This window comes from Bidens hawaiensis, unplaced genomic scaffold (assembly GCF_021521415.1).
Source record: "Bidens hawaiensis isolate Kalapana, Puna unplaced genomic scaffold, B.hawaiensis_p1.1 tig00019438_1, whole genome shotgun sequence".
NCBI lineage: Eukaryota > Viridiplantae > Streptophyta > Magnoliopsida > Asterales > Asteraceae > Bidens > Bidens hawaiensis.
This window is the reverse complement of record NW_027492950.1, coordinates 201,458-207,754: the sequence shown is the minus strand read 5'-3', so window position 1 is coordinate 207,754 and position 6,297 is coordinate 201,458.

The window sequence follows — 6,297 nt, the reverse complement described above, 5'->3', positions numbered from 1 at the left end:
ACGGCGGCAAAACCCGCATAAACACAAAAAACGGCAAAAATTTCTAAGATGACGAAAACCTTCATGCAGGTCAGTTGTAGGTAAAGTTTGGTCATCCCACTAAATGAAAGTGACGGCCCTACCCGCACAATCATGATAGAGGAAACTGAACATTAACCTATTGACAACCGCGCGTCGACAGGTTTAACTTATTCAAAACACTGATATGCCGGTATTCACCGCATAAATAAGTGGGGAATTAGTTGCATGTGGACGGCGGCAAAACCCGCATAAACACAAAAAACGGCAAACCTTCACGCAAATCAGTTATAGGTGAAGATTGGTCATCCCACTAAATGAAAGTGACGGTCCTACCCGCACAATCATGATAGAGGAAACTGAACACTAACCTATTGACAACCGCGCGTCGAACGGTTAACTTATTCAAGACACTTAGAAAATTTCTAAGGAAAAGATGAGGAAAACCTCCACGCAGGTCAGATATAGGTAAAGTTTAGCCATCCTACTAAGTGAAAGTGACGGTCTGACCCGCACAATCACGAAAGAGGAAGCAAAACTTTAACCTATTATCTACCACGTTGAAAGATTAACTTATCCAAAGTACTTAGGAAATTGCTAAGTTAAACTAGAATATGCACGAGCGAATCATATATTGTTTATGCGGCAAAACAAGTGCCAAATTAAGCTATAATATGCATGAGCAAGTCATATAACGTTTATAAAGCAAGTCATCCAGTGAAAGTGGCGGTCCTACCCGCACAAATATTTATATTTCATAAAAATTCAAACATTACATAAATGGCCGGGTATCTACCCGCCTACAGAAATATAAATCTATCCTAACGGTGGGAAGGGATCTAAAAGATCAAGCTTCAGGACCACTCCCTCCAAACCCGCTTGTACCCGCACCAACAGTTGGCTGTGGCGGTTCAAGGAAAGTCTTGAGAATGGTTAGTCCATCATCAGCAGCAGCAATTTCGTTCACCCTCTCCACCACCGGATGCGGGAAGGCAGCATATTGGTTCACTGCTTGGTCATAGGCAGCTTCAGTGTCCATGTCATAAAGAGGGAAGTTGGAAGGCGGGATACCCTTCTCAACAAACCCCAGACCAAGCAAGAAACCAGCCTTTTCCCCATCCTCATGAGAAGCGTTGAGGGCTGCGCTCAAGGCATCGTCATAAGATGTGTCCGTGAAGATCCGATGCACAACCTACAAAACAAAAATACAAGTATCAAAACCTTTTCTAAGTACAAAGAAAAGCGTAAAGATATTATGAAGCTATGCATACCTGCGACAACGCTTCTCGTAGAAGCCATTCCTTGGTAATCAGAGCTTCTTGGAGGGCAGCTTGAGCTTGGTCACGGGCGCGTTCGGCTTCATTTTTGTTAAGGTTGGCAAGCAACACTTCCTTAGCAGCAGCCTCTTCAACGCCCTTCAGCTTACGTTCAGTGTGGTCAAGCATGCCCCTCTGGTCCAAGATCTCTTGGAGCTTCTTGGCATCTTCCATGGCCAAGGCGTCATGAGCCTGCTGGAGCCTCTCTAGTTTGGCTTTGAGCTCCTCATTCTCGACGCGCAGAGGCTCAGCAACAGCTTCAGCCTTGGTGGCCCTCTCGGTCGCGTTCCGCGCAGTTTCCTTAGCCAACCGAAGCTGTTCGTTAACAGCTTAGGTAGCCTTGGAACGGGCCTCGAGACGGGCCTGAACTTCAACCTCGAGGGCCTTGAAGGCCTTCTCCTTTTCCACAGCAACGGCGGCAAGCCTCTTATTCTCCTCCCGGATAGCCCGCGCCTGAGCCACTTCCAGGCTACGCGCCGTCTTTAACTTGTCGTTTTCACGACAAAGTAGCTCGATGCGCGGCTGCATCCGGGCAAGGAGGATTCGGAGCTCATTGGTTAGCCTACCCTCCTGGTAGCTAGCCATTGCCTCCCCCAACGCACTGCTTGGGGCGGTGTGGCGCGCCCATTCGACGCAATCCGCAGCAGTCCGGAGGGTCGTTCCCCGGCGGATACTCCACCGAGGAGCGTACACCTCGTTGGAATCGCGAACTGCAATAAAACAAAAAACAGTTAGAGAAAAAGAAATGATAAAAGGGATATAAGCCAAAATAACCCTACGCACCTGTAGGGTCGACAACAGGCCAATAGCCACCAAACCCATCACCTGAACCTAAGGGATATCCATCCAAAAGGTCAGGGAGACGGGAAGGAGGCAAGGATTGGCTAGACACCCCAACTCCGAACATACCTGAAGGTCCGGCCGTAGTTGCCGGCGCCGGAGGAGGCATGGTGGAGACGGCGCGGTGGAAACAAACGGAGGTGAACTCACAACCGTGGCCGTCGCTGCGGAAGAACCCGCAGAAGAAACCACCGCCGGCTCAGTGAAGGATTCCGTGAATATAGCACTGACAGCCGGCGGAGATAACGTTACAGTTGAAACAGTTGCCTCAACAGGATGAGCAACTGAACCAATGCTGCAAACAGGCGCAGCCTCCTGGGTCATCGCCTCGGGTAGGTTGACCAAACCTACCGTCATGGGTCCAGACAGGCGGGGACGAACCCGATGGAGCCGGCCTCTTCACGCCGGTCACCGTCGTCGTCCTAGGCTGCTCGGAGGTGACAGCTGTCTCAACCTCCGGAGCAGTGGTCTCACCATCACCAGGGTTCCCCGCCGCCTCTTCACTTTCGGTCTCCGACTCAGACCGGTTCCCCTGATCGGCAGTGGAGGCAACCTTCGCCTTTCCCTTCCCGCCAGCAGCCTTCTTCTTCCTCGCAAAGAAAGGACCATCTGCGGATTCCTCATCAGAAGATGACAAAATTAGAGGAATTCCAGCAGAGGTTTGAGCATTGAGAGGGCGAGGGTTAAATAATCTTTTACCTGGCCGCGTGGCGCTCAGTATCTCGTGGCCCGGCGGGTAGACCTCCACAAACCGATCCGCAGTTTGCTCAAGGATGGGCAACTCGTTCTCATCAAGAGCACGAGTACCCATCCGAGCGGGACCACCGCTCTCCCGCGGCTGGAGAAGAGATTGCAAGTTGTTTCCCTCTGAAAATAAACAGAAACAGTTAGAAGAAAAACCCTAAATCAGCAAAAAGATATGAAGCATACCGTAAGGGATAGAGTTCAAACCGTATTCGAGGACGATAGGAATCTGTGGCGCCTCTGCCCCGGCATCCTTCCACACCCGGCTCATCCCGAGCATAACCATCCCGGACTCCGCAAAGCGGTAAACCGGAGTCTGGATCCGGGAAATCTTGGAAAACCATTCCGCCTCCTGGTAGTTGGAGGCGTGAAGGCTCGGAAGTGCTCTCCCGTTCTTGAAAGTCATCGCTATGGGGACGACACGAGCAGAGATGTAGAAGAACTCCCGCTTCCAAGACCGAAGACTGCGCTCGGTAGCACAGATCTTCAAACCCTTGATCCGGGTGACCAAGGTGTACCAGCCTTGGATGCACCTCCAGGAGTAGAAGGTCATCAGGCGGTCGACATGGGGCTCCACACCCAGAATGAGACACACCCATTCAAAATGGCGGATCTTGGCGATCGCCATTGGGTGTACCTCCGTCAGGTGCACACCGTGTCTTTCCAAAACACGGTATACAAACTTCATCAATGGGAACCTGAGATTCCCATAGACGAAGAATGCAGCATATACCCCTATCTTGCCCTTGGGGGCATCGTACACCGTCTGATGAGGCTCAGGAAACTCAGGCTCGAAAGGCTCGAGCATGAACTTCCTGACGATGTACTGATACTGGTCGACGGGAAGAGCACACTGGCACTCGCCAGCAGTACTCTTATCGTCCTTGTCAGAAGTGGACATCGGATTCTCGGTGTATACCTCGGACTCCTCGGCAGTAGCCTCAGCATCGAATGGAAAACATATTTTGGAGGTATGAAAGAGAACGATTTCAGGAGAATGCTCGACGGAAAAGTTAGAGTATTCGCCGGAAATCGCTTAGAAGAAGAAGGAAGTAAAACTGTGAGTTGAGATGCATCCTCTCCTCCCTTTATATACTCATCGCAATAAATGCGATGAAATTAATGCGAAAGAGAGAGGAAAACGCAGGTGCAATGAAACTATGACACGTGGAAAAAGCAAGCTGGCAACGGCTGTCGACAGGACGCGCGCCGTAAACTTCGCGGCCACGCGCCCGAAAACTCGCGCCCACGCGCCTGAAAAAGCGTCTAGAATGACCATATACTGTCACGTCGCCATAACTTCCTGCACGTCCTGAAACTGTCAGAAGAAACCGTCGGACGACGCAACCGTCCCTTCAACAGTTTAGACTGTTCTTATCCTTTCACCAACTCTTCGAATTTCAAAAAGATTCAAAAGTAAGCGGGACTATACCCCCTTACCTTGGTAACCAAGTAACCGTAAGACAGGTGCGGGTACAGTGTTAAGGCAAAACCCTTCACATATCTAGCACCAGCAGGGAATTGAAGCCAAGAATACCTCGACAACCAAGTAACTATAAGACGGGTGCGGGTACAGTGTCAAGACAAAACCATTCACATACTTAGCACCCGCAGGGAATTGAAGCCAGGAATACCTTGGAAGTAAAGTAACTATAAGACGAGTGCGGGTACAGTGTCAAGGCGAAACCCTTCACATACTTAGCACTCCGCAGGGAATTGAAACCAAGAAGGATCTTCTGGGCCATGCTTGCGGAAACTGAAATAACATCCCCGCATAGCGGGAACGTTGAGAACTAGATTGTTTGAAGCTCCAAGATGGAATTGGTTGTTTAACATAATTGATCACTATGTTTAAAACTACCAAAACCTCATGGAGAATCTACAAGTGGAAATCAACGCTCCTGACTTGCGAGGAGGTTACAGACCTACCCGCATCATACCCAAAGATCAAGCAGAAAAGTCGGGAATTTCTGCACGTGACATTAGGACTTCCGCGGGAAGAATCCCCATGGAAAACCTTAAAACAAAACCCTTTTCAAAACCCTTGCTTAAGTCCAAAAGTTCACCTCACTTATTAACAATTCATGAGAAGAACATTGGACTGGGGGGACTTGAAGAGGTAGGTCCCAGCAGAGCCCAGTTGGACCCGCAAGACTCACCTTGAACAGGGACGTCTGCGCGGTGGGACCCGCAAGACTCACCTTAAACAGGGACGTCTGCGCATTTGAACCCGCAAGACTCACCTTAAAAAGGGACGTCTGCACAAAGACCAACTGGATCCGCAGGACCCACCACGCTCAGAGAGATGACGTCCATACGCGCAGTACGCAAGCTGTTCCCGCAGGAAAAGCCTCCCAATGGTAACGTACTCCGCCTGTTCCCGCAGCTGCGCATACTAGCCATCAGGGAAGGCTACCCGCACTAACAGCAAGGCTGCACGCACAAGGCACTAACTCTCAAAATAATTCAGTAATGTCACCTGAAGAAGGAATGAGCAAGCCGGGAACACTCCCGCCCAAAGCCGGGAATACTCCCGCCCAAATGAGCCAGTCCGTACGCTACTGGAGGATCTTTTGTACTGTACCTGCCAAGGTATGGACAAAAGATCTAACCAAAGCAACGACAGCTCACTGACAACAGTATGACGAGGAGCACGCTCCAGTACCTAATGTCACTATCAGCCGCTGCCTACTCACCAACCCCTGTCGTGGCACGTACATAGCCTGCAGTTGGTGGAAAGGGAATAGTATACAGCCCCCCTGGTCACTATCAGCCGCTGCCTACCCACCAACCACCAGCATGGCACGTGCGTAGCCCACAGTTGGTAGAACAGGAATATTATACAGCTGGTTGTACCTGCTTGGAAACCTACCTTCGGCTATAAATACTCCAACACCTTGGAACGGTGTCATCATCTTATATCTTCATATATTATCTAATATCTGCTCTAGTCATTTCTCTTAATATGCACTTATATTCAAGAGCAATCTAGTCTGATTCTCACGCCGGAGGGTGGTCACAAGGAGGTACCCCCCCTTCTCAGTGACGAGCTCACGGTGTCTGTTTTGCAGGTCATCAGAAGAATAACCATCTTGCCGGACCTAACCCTCGTGGGAAACATCTATTTAACCCCCAGATTATCCGTAATCTGCCCGGGGTCACTTAGTGTTTCTTCATCCGGTCAAAGCTAAACTTAGGCATGTGCATAGTGTTGGCCTCGACACTAGGACAATTTCAGTTGTGGTCCACTCGTTGGCATTATTAGCTGTGCATATTATGTTGGTCAGCTTAAGTGAGTTACCATAGAGTTCATATAAGATGATCACATCCACATTGACGGATAAACATTAATGATAACACACAGAGATTAAGATGAAAA